The 14,563-nt window shown below is 42.4% G+C and overlaps 1 long non-coding RNA gene across 2 annotated transcripts in view; it reads left to right on the plus strand.

Moving 5' to 3' along the window:
* The window catches only part of LOC144301165 (uncharacterized), a 42,917-nt gene extending 28,561 nt beyond the window's left edge, over nt 1-14,356 (plus strand). For both annotated transcript variants that reach the window (XR_013367990.1, XR_013367974.1), the window contains 2 exons: nt 10,864-10,957; nt 14,186-14,356. This is a non-coding gene — a long non-coding RNA (uncharacterized LOC144301165). The remainder of the gene's footprint in view (nt 1-10,863; nt 10,958-14,185) is intronic.
* The last annotated feature ends 207 nt before the right edge of the window (nt 14,357-14,563 follow it).

Below are 14,563 nucleotides of genomic sequence, written 5' to 3' on the forward strand. Positions count from 1 at the left end.
TCACATTTTTGCTAGATCAGAAGTGTCCCACAGACTGGCCAGCGATGTGCTTGAGCATATGATAACGGTCTCCAAGGTTGAGTTCTTCTGCAGAGACACTGAGGGCTTTGATGTCAGCACATGAAAATTGTTGCCTGAACAGGGTAGCATCATGTTTATGCTATTTGGTGGTAGGCAGGTGGGTAAAAATTTGGGCTGAGTCCATGGTTTAAGGAGGGAAGGCTCTTTCAGTCTCTCATTTTTTTGTGTTTGTTTTTTGTTCTTTTTCTGAAAGTAGGCTTCTCAATCCATTAAGTTGTGAGAAATTATTTTTAAGTAAAGAGCTGCAACATTTGAATTCAACTCCGAAAAAGCTTGGAAATTCTGGGGGAAGGCAGGATATCATGCTCACGTGAGCTTTGGCCTCTACTGGTAGAGCAGTACCAGGAAGAAATGGTACATATGGCATGTGGGCCAGAGCACTTCTTGGATTTTGTAAGGGTGGTTCTGATTTTGGTTGCTTTAGGAAACTGTAAGTTAAACCTCTCAAGGCAACATGGTGAGTGACTGTTGTGTTGTCTACACTGCAGGCACAGGTAACACTATGTGCGTGTAGACACAGAAGCTACCGTGTCTTCAGTTCTGGCTGTTGTACGGAGATGGTCAGGATGGGCCCACCACAGAACACTTTGTGTTCAGAGGCCACTTAGAGGAGTGTGGCTTGCCAGTCTTTTCTCACTTGGACATGGGGATTTTAGAATGTCATGTGGGTCTATCTTGTAGCACCTGAGGTGCCACCTCTTCTGAACCTGCCAGAGGTGCCAGCACTTTTTTTCTGATGATAGACATAACAATATGGTCATTGTAGGAACTCTTAAATATATAGAAGTATACAGTAGAGAAAAGAAAGGCACTCGTGCCCCAGCTCGATAAATGAAAAATAGTATTTCATTATTTTTCTCTTTTCTGATAATTACTGAGGATTATTTTTTCATAAGTTTACTAGATATTTATCTTGCATAGATGTGTGAAAATTGTCTGTTAGCACACAGTTTTCTATTGCATTTTGTATTCATGTTTTTGTTGTTCTGTTACAACTTTAGATATTAGGACTATTCTCTTGGTTTGCCATACATGTCGCATAGGTGTGCACATACACATGCATAGATTCTTCTTTTTCCCAGAGAAGTTATTTTGATTTTAGACTCAGTAAAGAATGGAAGCATTAGTTTGAAATATATAAATCTGTAAATGGGTGTACATTACATACGATTCATCAGCCACAACAAGGATCACCGAATTTTGGGTCTGGGTGAACCTCCTTTCCTGTCTCTCTGGGATGTCAGGATTCCTCATCCAGGGATGCTGTTATCTTTTCCCAAAGCTTTTGGTGTCCTGCCTGGGGGTCCCTGATCTATATTTTCCACCTGACCCCACACAAATCTACCTCAGTCTCAACAGCCTTTGGAATTAGAACATAGGCTTTGACATCAAACAGGCATGGGCTTGAATGGCCTCACCACTTTCTAAGAGCAGTATATTCACCAGAGCCCTCAAAGTCACAACTGTGTGAAGGGAAAATGCCAACTTTACAGGAATGATGTCAGGATACGTGTATGTATACACATGTGCATGCACACATATGCACACCACACACATAGACATATGCATAAGCTTACACATATGTACATACACTACATACATAAACACAGGCATCTACACAGAGATGCACATGTGCTCACACAAACACTCATATACACATGTACACACATCCATATACACATAATATACATATATACATAAGCACATATACATGTAGGTGCACACACATGCACACACACATATACACATACATACCCTCATACGCATACACACTTATGTACAATTATATGCATGCATAGGCACACATGCACACACCAGAGAGAGGAAACACATAGGAGGCCTGCAAGTGGAGGATTTAGTATATCATCCTGCAATCTGAGAGAGCAAGTTAACGGCAAGCCTATGTAACCTTGTAATGTTATAACTTCTAATGTTCCATTACTGCTCTTTCACCCATAACAAAAGCATTGTGGGCTGAGGCAGAGGACTTAGGAACACACATCATGGTTCTGACTTCCTACTTCCTTGGCAGTTGGGTGTGGCCAGTGAAGCTGGTGAGGTAAAGTGAATTAGAACAACTGCTTGGCTTACTGCAGTTCTGGAGCGTGAGCAGGTGTCGTGAATGGGGAGTGTTTCAGAACAAGTGGCACACAGGAAGCACATGGTGGCCTGCTGGACGTCGCTGTCAGCTCTGACACAGGCTCATTTGCTTATAACAAAGCATGAGATCACATCAGGTTATTAACAGTCTTCATTAATGCTTCGGGGAATGTGGACAAGCAAAATTTCCACAGAATTTTTAAGCCTAGAAAATGCCTTTAGAAACCTTTAGGTGTGAGTTAAAGCACTTTCTGTCCCCACAAGACGAGCTTCTTGGCCTCCTTTGGCATGTTCTTGTGCCGGGTCCTCACCAGCTACTTACTCCCTGCCCTTCTGGGCTCTGGTGACTTTTCCAGAAGGATGTCATGGGACAGCAGACCCTTGGTTAGGGCCTTGGTGACTTGTCTAGGCTCAAGGTGATTCCACTCTTATCTTGAATGTTTATTTTAGCATATGAATGCTTGCTTGGTTCTGGGGGCCACATACATGCATGTATGTACATCTTCCAGTACCTGCTCCAGCTGAAAGCCCTGTGCAGACACCTGCCCTGTGTCTTCCTTCTGTGTGAGCCTGCTCTCCTCATCGACCTTGGGGATTCCAGTTACCTCTGGAATGTTCCAACTGAGAAACCATCTGCTCAGTCCAGCCCTTGTCTTTGGGGACTTGTGTTGACTGCCTGCTGGGATTTCTAGACATCTCTTCCCACCAGTTAGAGATGAGCCCACTGCAGGGGTTTGCTTGGCTCTTGGCTGGTCCACTTGGATCACTCATCAGGCTTCCACCTCTCAGGTGCTGACTTTATTTATGGAGTGTGTGCACACGTGTGTGTGTGTGTGTGTGTGCGCTCGTGCACAGCTCTGCACCAAGGGGCCCAATTTGCTCATCAGTAAAATGAAGATAAGAGTAACTGTCTTATAAGAATTTGAGGAAGAAAAAAAAGAATTTGAGGAAGACTGAATGAATTCATCCATGAAAACTGCGTGGAGCAATTCCGGGTACCCAGTAGTGTTTAGTAACCGTTATTCTATTGGAAAGGAGATCCAACAGAATGGGCAAGCTGGGGATGAATGGAAGTGCACTGGGCTGGTGGGCGTGAGGTCCTTCTTTGCTCTCCATGTGTGAGTCTTTGAAATGGTTCATTACATGCACATACCCTACTCATCAGCACTTGGTTATTGCGAGAGCAACCTCTGCGTTAACAGGGACTGGAAGGAAAGGCAGTCCTCACCTTCGCAAACTTCTAGTCTGATGTCAGCAGTTTCAGAGACACTTGCGCCAACAGATTTAGCTTGTATGGCATCTTTCTATATGCATTACAAGGTAAGAGGGAAAATATTAAAATATTTCACCCTACTTTTTTTTCTGCATCCCCCACCTCCCTGTAACCCAATAAATTGGCTTGTGGGATAAAATCACATTCTCCTGTCTGGGTTTTGCATTGACTCCCTGCCTATTTACACTGGAGCACTCATGGAGGACTCATGATTTAAGCCACCACGGACACCCTGCATTTGCCCATTTGTTCTCCCAGCATAAACATTTGCAAGTCTTTTTAATACCAAACCCAGGACCACAGAGGAACAGTTTTGTGAAATGAGGCACTCAATTCTTTGGCTCAATTTTAAAGGCTACCCTGTCAACTTATCTAGGCGTATGAGTGATTCATCTAAACCTGCTAGAAGACAGGGTTTAGGGAGAAGAGTTGTCGCAAAGTACTTATAACATTTACCAGGAAGTCACACTTAAGCCAATATGGGATAGAATATATTTTCTTTGTAGAATGCTCACTAGTCACAACTAAAACAATAGTTACCATTTATTGAGTGCTGCTCTATGCCAAATGCTTACATTCATTATCTCACTGTGTTCTTACCACAATCTGGGGAGATTACATTATTTCTTCCATTTAGCAATTGAGAAAAGCAAGGTTTCTAAAAAGTTAAATGACTTTCCCCAAATCAAAGAGGGAAGAAACAGTAGAACTGGGATAGATGGCATGTCCCATCAGAATTCAATGTTTGTGTTTGAAGAAAAAAAAGAATAGGCCTGCATCTGTGTGATGTTGAGTCTGAACTCTTCATCATTCATTGTAGTTTGTTATGTATGACAGGTACGGAGAAGAAATGGGGGCCAGCACACTTCCTTAAATGAAATCCAGGTAAACACACAGTGAAATCCAGCATAATTGTCATATTTCAAATAGTTTACAACTACCTCTTGCAACTACAGAAAGTCACCAAATTCAGGCAACTGGGACAAAAGTCATTGAGATTTTGTAATTCATTTGGATTGCATTTAGTTTCCCTACTTGCTAAAATACTGTGCTTGTGTCATGTCTGTTGAAAGTATTTAAGTAAGGCATTTGGTATTAACTTATGGTCATTGGCCAAGTAAGGAGATGCGATCCTTTCCTCTTTGTTGAAATTTCTCTAGAATTCATTCCTTACCTAGAAATAGTAAAGGAGCATGAACTTTCTAGCTGCTCACATTGTGAGGACTTTGCTGTGATAAGCACTGCAGGTAGAATTGGAAGTGTCCTGAATCCTGGAAGGGGGTCCTGGAGCCACAGTTGGGGGAAGCAAGGTGACACTGTGACACCAAGTGCAAATGAAACATTGGTGGTAGGAAAAGGTGAGTATATTTCCAAAATGACAAATCAGAGAACATTTCAAGATATCTCCAGGTGGTGAAAGAGTGAAGGAAAGTGACCATTTACTACCTTGGGGAACTGTATCCTCTCTTCTGTCAAGATGCTTCCCATAATTATTCATTCTTCTCTGACATGCAGATTGGGTACTTGGCATCAGTTTTTCTTAGACCTGGTAATGGAAGTCCATACATACCATGAACCTGAAGGGATGTTCTTTGGTCTCATTTATCTTGATATTTAAACTCATACAGGGCATGCTTGTGGATTGCTCATTATTAGCCAAAATGGCTAGTTATTTTGGGGGTAGCATGCAGCTTTTCAGATTAAAAATTTTGACTGGCACAAGGCCAAGTAAAGATACTATGGCCAAGTGCTCTGAGAGAGCATAAACATAGATTTCTGTGGCAAGTGTTTGCTCCATTGAACCAGATGAGGATGTCTGCTTCTATGAGAAGTAGCAAAATCTGCTGCATTTTAATTTTTTACTTTGGTATCTGGTTAGTTGCCTTCCTTAGGAAACCCTATAAAAATCTCCATATGATGAAATTTATTTCTTTTGGAAGAAGGGTTGCTGTTTCAAACCCAAGACAACAAATGGTTTATTTTGCAGGAATTTCAACAAAAAAATATTTTTTTCATAGTTACAAGTATAAAACCACAAAACAAATATCACCAAATAAGTAGATTCTAAGTAAAATCCTTGTGCAAAATGAAGGTGCTTATTTTTCCTAATTCTTAGTGACAATTGCTTTTTTTTTCAGCCCTTTCCCTTGTTCGAGCTCTGCACTCAACACCCATGGTGTCTCTAACTCTGACAAATCCAGTTCCTCTTCATGCTTCAAACAAAGCTCTGCATAGGACTCTGTCTCATTCTCTCTGGGCTCTAGATCGGGTCCTTCCTAATCAATGAAGGTCTGCAGTAATTCAAATGGTATCCTCTCATTATTAGATCAATTATACCCAATTTGTGTGATGAAAGCCCGGGTTGCAAGAAGAATGGCTATATTCGGAGGCATAAACCTGACACTTGCACATTCTTAACATTCTTAACATTTTAATGTCACCCTAGAAATCTTACTAATAAATTTTGACTGTTGTCTTTTGATGCAGCTATAAATCTAGGAAAATCATATGACCTAACACAGAAAATGAAATGTCCATTTACAAAGGGAATGTAAAGTTTAAATCACTTTAGTCTATTCCTAGTAGAATTTAAAGTAGCCTGTTCAGAACATGCTTACCAAGCCATATGGGTTGACGCTTCTGGAGATCTTTATTATACACACATCCATCCCTGGGGAGAAGGAATGTTGACAACAAGCTTTCATTTATTTTTTAGGCATTGTTTGTATCTGTAAGCGGTTGCAGCCTCCTTTCTCTTTACTCTTCCTGATTTACTTGGTCTTAACATCTTGATTTCCGGGATTCATCTATTTTGTTCCACGTCTCAATGATGAGAAGCCAACACTTGCATCAGCAAGACTCTCTTTAGGGAGCAACCTCTGTGAGGCTGCAGGCTTTATTCCTGCCACTAGTCATGAAACCAAAATGTTCTAACCGATTCTTAAGCTGTAGAGGTGATGTGAGTTAATCCTTTCTGTACCGTGTCATTAATAATTATTTTACTTTCAAACATACTGGGGCACCTGTTGGAGCATTTGGAGAGATAGTGCTTTGAGTCTCTTGGAGAAAAATGATGCATCATTTAAAACAATAAGGCAGTCATTTTATTAGACCGTAATTTCTCTGCATCTGTATAGTTACCAAAGCTATTAAGTAGTATTTATTCATTTCCTTATTAGGAATCGATTTTATGTGATGCTTATTGGCTGAGTTAAGTGATTGAAGAAGTGAAGGATTGAAATTCAGAGGTTTTGTTTTTGAATCATAATGAAGTTGGTGTACTTTGAAATGGGATTCTTTGCTGGTGTTAGATGCTGGAGGCTCACGGTGATGGAGGAAGGAAAAGGATTCTGTTCATCGCCTGTGAGTTTTCCTACAAATCTGTCACAGTCCTTGGGCATATTTTTGGGAGGCCAGATTTTAGAAAGATAGACAAGGCTGAACGGCACAGAGGAAAGGGAATTACTGCATCCTTCCTTCCGATTACTTTGCTCCACAGAATGCACGTGATTTAAAATGTGGCTTAATCCAATTTGCCTTACTTTTACTGTTCTTTGTCGGTGAGGTCTCTGTGGTTTGCACTTTCGATTGGCAGATCCATAAGCCAGTATCTGTGCTCTCACAGCTGGAACAAAACACAAAACTAGAGGAAGACGAGTCTTGAGTTGGCATTTTCACTTTATCCAAGACATCCTGATGCCCCTATTTCAAGCAGTCAAGAAGTGGGACAGGAGCACACCAGTTTTCAACGTTGCTGCATGGTGAAGCTTTAAAAGACTTGAAAAAATGCAGACACCTGCACTCCCCCCAGATATTCTGCTTTAATTAGCATCCTCATTTGATTCTAACATGCAGTAGAACTTGAGAATCACTGGCGTAAAACAGGGTCTTGGCTTCAAGGAGCTCTTAATTTTAATGTCTTTTATTTGAAAGTATCCTTCATTTTTTTAAAACATAAATGGTTATTTTTTTAATGAAAATTATTTCTGTTTATATAAAGAGCCCGATGGATGTCTGCTATAGTCAATGCAATTGATCTAGGCCCACGTAGAAATTTAAAAATTTTGCAGAAATAAATGAAATCAAAATACCTAAGAACTTTAAAGTCAGTTTTGTATAATGCATATGTGCACAAATTAGAAAAACTTCCTGGGCCATGTCTAAACAACCTTCTTCTTCACCTGAGCTACCGGAGAGGTGGTCTGCTGGCATGTTCCATCCCTGCTTTGAGACAATAGCGTGTAGTGTGCCCCTGGCTTGTAAGCCTGTGTGGGAACTGGAACAGGGCTTCCTTCCTTCCTTCCTTCCTTCCTTCCTTCCTTCCTTCCTTCCTTCCTTCCTTCCTTTCTTTCTTTCTTTCTTTCTTTCTTTCTTTCTTTCTTCTTTTTTTATTTATTCATGAGAGACATAGAGAGAAGCAGAGACAGGCAGAGGGAGAAGCAGGCTCCCTGGAGTCTGATGCGGGACTTGATCCCAGGACCCTGGGATCACAACCTGAGCTAAAGGCAGACGCTCCACTGCTGAGCCACCCAAGCACCCTGGGCATCCTTTCATTGGGGCCCATGCAGCCTGCTGCCAGGCCCTGCTGTGTGCCTGGCCTATGAGGGTTGGGCACATGCAGCCCTCATGTTAGAGGGCTGGTTGCACCAGCCAGGTCTCCCCTGCTCAGCTAGAATGGCTTTGCCTGTGAGTCCCTTCAGTGTGTGGTTCTGGGTGAGCAGGGACCACAATAGGCATCTGCATGCTATTTGAGGGTGCAAGGGAGGTTGTGGCATCTTTGATGCTACTGTAGCTCATTGCAATTGCTGTGACCTGCTGGCTCGCTGTGGTCCTGAGGGAGCAACCAGGCTTCCAGGTCCCCAGCCCCAAGGGGCTTCTGCTGCAGCTTCTCCAACTGCTCAGCTGGGCACCTCTTTGGCCTGGGGGGAGGGGCCACCACCTCTGCAGACCACCACTCCACAGAGGCCCCGTCCATCCATGTGGGGGCCAACTGTCTTGGGCTTCCCAGCTGATGTCAGGACCAGCACAAACTGCACCTACACGTAGGCGGCTCACACCTGCCTTGAATCCTGACTCATTGGCAGGCTCCTGCTGACTCTCCCAGCAACTGAGGGAGGGTGTGCTGCCCCCACCCGAAGCCCAATGCTGTCCAGCAGCGCCCTGGCTGTCTCAATGGCTCTAGCTTTCTGGGCCGGAGGCAGGAGCTGTTTGTTGTCTCTGCTCTTCAGTTGTTTTGTTTTGTTTTCAGGGAAAGAGGTCCTCTTATCCTCAATACCTAGAAATGATGACTAATGAATGTTTATCAAGTGAATGAATGTATGTTTATTTTGTAAGACTCAAGATTTACTGTGATTGATCTAATATCCTAATATTACCTTTTTCAAACAGTATTTTGCTCTTAGATGCTGGGTTCGGATTTGGGTAGGCTTTGAATGTGGAGCTCATTGACTCATTGACTCTTTCATCACCCAGCATGCCTAGATACAGCCTTTCTGTAAGCACTTCTCCCCATTCATCTGACCCGAGGGGGCATTGCGCAGGGCTGGCCCTTGTCATGGCTTCCCTCACAGTCACTGCAAAATATTTATTCCTGGACTGATGTCCTCTGAGCTTGGTCAGAAGGGCAAATAACACATAGGCACTTTCTGTTATCTGTTCTGAGCACAGGCATGTTATCTCATTTAACGTTCTCAATAATCATGTAAGTTGGGTTTTATCCACAATTTTGTATGAAGAGTTGTTACTCCAGATGTTTAGAGACTTGCCTAAGGACACACCCCTAATTAGGGCAGGGAACAGCATTCATTTCTCCTTGGCTCTAAAATGTGCATTGTCTCCACTGTTCTGTGTGTAAAACCTAATGTTATTTCAACAATTCCATCTCCAACAACTATGTATTTGCTGGTTTACAGATATCTGAATTTTTAAAAAGATTTTATTTATTTACTGGAAAGAGAAAGAGAGACAGGGTTGGAGAAGAGCAGAGGGAGAGGGACAAACAGACTCTGCACTGAGTGTGGAGCCTGATGCAGGGCTCCATCTCATGACCCTGAGATCATGACCTGAGCCAAAACTAAGAGTCAGATGCCCAACTGACTGAGCCACCCAGGTGCCCCTGAGCTTTCTTATTAACGACAAGGTCTTTCATCTCACAGAAATAAAGGCTACAGATACAAATACTGATTAAATTAAAATAGTGAATAAAACTAAAATTTATTTTAGCAAGAAGTATCGAGACTCCTAGAGATAAATGACTAATCTGGCAAATTTGTTGCTTTCCACTGGTAGTGGGTGCCTCTGTAGTGAAGGAGGAACATGGAATTTCAAAGGTGAAAAGGGCACAGGAAATGGATGATGGAACTTAGACTTTTTTGATGGCCTATGCTCTGTAGAAACTTTACTCCAGGTCATGTTTTCCTGCTAATTGTCCTAAATACCTCATAATACTTATGTGCCTGTATTATTATTAGTTAAATATGGGAGGCTCTTTCATGTTGGACTCATCAATGAGGTTGGATACCATCAGGCAGCTTTATGCCTTTTCTTTGTTCTTGTGGTATAACTGTTGATTGTGCTACTTACTCTTTGTAGATGATATGTTTTACCTACTTCACACTACGTCTGAAAAATCCAGTTGCAGACTTAAGATTATACTAGACCTAGGTATATAGAGTGTAGACTCAAGAGACAGGATATTGAAACCTTTCTCATTTAGGAGAAACCAAACTTTTTGACACTGGAGTCCAGTATGAGTACAAGTCAGGAAGATTGGGTGTATGGCTCACCCCAACTCTAAGTCAGGAAAGAGAGACTCAGGCACACAAATTTGGTCTATGTCATTGGATGGAAGAGACTGAGCATAGAAGAGTGTTTGCAACTTGCACTAATCTGTGATCTTCCACACACTTATTTCTGAGCTTGAAGTGGGAGCTCAGTTCCTCTAATAAAATCCTCTAATAAAGTGACTTATATTAGAACACTTTTTAGGTATATGAAAAATAACCCTAAGGAAAGAATTCTTTGATACCCTTATTACATATAGGGAGAGACATTCTTCTAACTCCTACAGGCACAATGGCCTGGCATTACCCATTGAGAGTCCTGGGAGACCCAGTGTCTTCTTGGCAGCTTAGATCCCTCAGGGTTCCTGTGGTGAGGGGCCCAAGTGGGCTCAGAGAGATCAGAGCTGCAGGAGGGCAAAGCTGTGTCTCCATGCACATTCCAGTGCCCCATGGGAAACATGTTCACAGCAGTGTTGGATGTCACAGCAAGATACCTCAACACCCTGTACAGCTATAGAACTCTTGGGATTGAGTGTTGAAAACACTTACTGAAAACACCCCAGCCTGGGACACTCTCAGAGAAAAATTGGATGAAATCTTACAGGGTCTGTCCTCTTATTCTTACAGAATGCCTATATTTGACCCTACAATTACATGGCCCATGAAGCAATACAACATGATTGGCTGAGGAACACCCCAAGATTGTGTTCCATCCCTAGAGGTGAGACTTCTAGAAAGCACATAACTGCCTTCTGGCTTCTTTCTAGCTTTCCTGTTGGTGGTTTGCTCCACTGACCTTCATGTATCTGGATGCACTAATGACTAAAGGTCAGCTGGAGGTGTGCTCATCTGCCAGTCACTCTCCCTTGTAAGAATGAGTCCTTTGACAGGAAAACAGCAGTCAGTGAAACTTACTCTCAGAACTTTGTGACACATACATGGATGCAGCTTTACTTGAGAGTTAAGTCAATGTTATCTTTAAATTGGCTGTTTGGGGGTGTTGTTAGTTAACCAATTTCCTGAATAGATATATGATAAGCAGTTCTTGTCATGTGTTGACACGTTGGCAGAAACACGCTGGGCTATTGCCTGACTGTGGAGCCCTGCATTTTGGCCTGACCAATGGGTGAGCTGGGACTCCTGAAGGCCCATTTGGTCTAGCAAAGCACGCGTGCTGATATTTAACCTTTTCAGGTAAGAGAACTACATTGCTGAAGGCTTTGCTGGTGGCTTTGCAGAGTTGGGCCAAAGCTTTGTTTGAGGGCGAGGGGGGATGGCAATGTTCTTTCGGAGCACAAAGCACAGAAAGGAGAAGCTGTGGACACTGCTTTTATGTGAGCTCAGCTCCTCTCCTGGTCCCCACAGGGAACCCACACATAAGCCCCTTTAGAGTGGAATCAGAGCCCCAGGCAGGCATCTTGTCAGAGGAGGAAATTGTCCACAGGTTTTCCCAAAGTATTCCATGAGAAGCTTCAACATTTCATAAAAGAAGGGTGCTGTTGCACTTGAAGCTGAAAATGGGCTTTTACTCTAAGGAAAACAAATGAAGAACTTCAGATCTAATTAAAGGAGGGAGCTTTGATCCAATTGTACATATGCAGTGCCTTCAGCAAATCTTCTGGCCCGGAAGCTTCACAAGTCTGTTTAAATGATGACTAGCTGCTGTCACTAGTGGCTCAAACACTAATAATGGCTCTAGCAGTAATTTGTCAGCCTCTCTGGTGCTGCTTTCTGCTCAAGCACACTGAGGTTTTCTCAGTCCTTTGTACAACCCAGCTTGTTCTCACTTCTGACCTGCTGTTCAAGACCTTTCTTCTCCTTAGAACAGCTTTCCTTCTCTCCTAGCCTTGCTAAACCCTCTTTATGTCTTGGGACTTCAAGTAGATATCTCTTCTTGCAGGAAGCCTTCCTGAACTCTCAGACTCTGGTATAACTGCCCCAAACACCAACCACCTTTCTCATAAGAGCTTTTATTATGCTTCCTGCTGCTGTTTGACTTCCCCGTAAATTAGAAACACTGGATGTGGGGACCATAACATTCCCAGTCACACTATAGTCAAACAGCAGACACTCATCGCAAGGATGAACTATATGCTTACCAATTATATATCCTCCTCCTGAGCACATGGCAAGGTCATATTTTTCTAGCTGTGTTTGGAGTAAGGTTGGGACTAAGTCTCTGTTTTTATTCAATGGAGTATGGGCAAAAGTTACAGAAGCCACTTCCAGACTGGGCACAAAGACATCTGCTCCTTTGTCCTCCTCCATTCACCATTCTGTAGTGATCACAGAGGCCAGGTATGTCAGATGCCAGCATTGCAGATAAAGGGGATGGGAGGTGAGCTGCCAGGGAGAGCTGTGTGATTCATGCTGGATTGTGACACAAGCAAAATCAAAGCTCTCTCTTTTTTTTTTTTTTACACTGCTGAGGGTTAGGAGAGGCTTGCTTATCATTGCAGAATGTAGTCCATCCTGGCCAATATAGCACTTTGAGTGTTATCTGTTAATAGAGCAGTAAGTGTACACTTAGCCCTATTGCTCTTAACAGTGGGTCTGTTTGACCCTCAGGAACTGTATGTTGTGTCAGAATGGAGGACACCTCTTTAAGCCCTGGGCTGGTGGGTACAGGGCAACCAAGGAAAGTCCCTGGAAGGGCACACACAGATAGAGAAACCTCTACAAACAGTTGTGTTACATAACCCTGATATATTCTGCAGGCCACCATCCAGACTTCTTCCTGGAGGAGTTCCAGTGTCTCTGTCTCAATGACTATACAAAATCTAGAAAGTATGTAAGGACCATAAATGGTGCCATTTTGAGAGTCGGGATTGTATTTAAAGAACACTGCTGCCTACCGGAGCGTGTTGTCCTGGGCAAGTTGCATAGCCTCCCCAAGGCTTGAGAAGGAAGAAAAATATTGAACAGAGGAACGTATGAATCTGTAAGATGGAGGTAGTATTGTCCCTGCAGGGCTGATGTGAAGACCAAATCAGAAAATACCTGTACAGACGCTTGACATGCAGCTGTATGGCCAACAGATACTCCATGTTTGTGCAAGCAAGGATCCATAATACTGTGCTTGTTATCTGGAGCTCCATGGTACTGATTTAGGACAGAACTTGCAGATTTGACCTTGTTAAATGTAATCTATGACCGGAGCATTCTCTGCCCATTATATTGGCCCTCTAACCCAATGCCCAATTCAGGAAGCCCAAGGATGCTTGTGATCTCTTCAGGGAAGCTTCAAGCATCTCTGGCTTATTATATGAGATCATATTAATTTTAATTCAGTATAAAAGTTCAGTGCCAAAGAAGGAAATCTTATAAATGTTTTGTTAAAATGCCACGCTCCCCCATTTCTGAATGTGTGATTATATTCCATTGGCCTGCCTACAAGTAATCCTGCCATTCATTCCTGTGTAACATCAGAAACTGATGAAACAAATCATTGCTACTCCAAAAAGGAAGCTTCTGAGTATATTACATTTAAAGTTCACTTAAAAAGGCTCTTATAAAAACAAAACTTATGTAATAAAAAGGAACAAAGGGGTATAGAGTCCTGATTGAGCTGCTACATATGTGAATTCTGACTTATTTTTTAATCTACTTACTGATTTAATTTACCAAATAGTTTTGTGAGGCTGAGTATATTATTAATTGATTTGTTGAGGGGGGAAGTCTTTGTCTGCCTTCCACTACCAGATGGGAGAATTTATTCTAAAGTACCTGATCTGGAGTCAGAAATAATTGAAATGAAGGCTGCTGGTGTATAGAGTTTAGCACAGGTGTGCAGACAATGACACCCCAGCTGAGATGGTTTCTGGCTGAACGTCATGAAGTGGTCAGAGGTGGGATATGGGATCAGATGGCCCAAGTTCAAATCCCTTCCCCATCACTTCCTTGCTGTGCAAGCTTAAGCAAGTCACATCTGTTCTGTTCCCTTTCCCAGCATCTGTATAATGGGAACAAGAAGGGCACTTACCTTGTGTGATTCTTCTGAAGATTTCATTTTGGACCTGTGCTTTCACAGTGTAAGGAGTGCAGAAGCATTGGGACTTGGTAGCTCTTCCTCCTCTTCTTTCAAGAGCATTGAAACAAACAGTCACTTTGTTCTGCTCATAACTTCCAATAAAAGAGCACTTGGATAAACTTAATGTAGTTCTACATTTTATTTTGAATTGTGTTTTAGCGGCATCCATAAAAATACCATCACAATATTATACCATAACACAAGACAGTCAAATGCCAATCAGGTTTCAACAGTTAGTGGACCGTAAAGTTTCTATTACTCATCTCTTTTTCTTCAAATAAACATATTTTTAATATT

Source organism: Canis aureus, chromosome 1 (genome assembly GCF_053574225.1).
Source record: "Canis aureus isolate CA01 chromosome 1, VMU_Caureus_v.1.0, whole genome shotgun sequence".
In the NCBI taxonomy this organism is placed as follows: domain Eukaryota; kingdom Metazoa; phylum Chordata; class Mammalia; order Carnivora; family Canidae; genus Canis; species Canis aureus.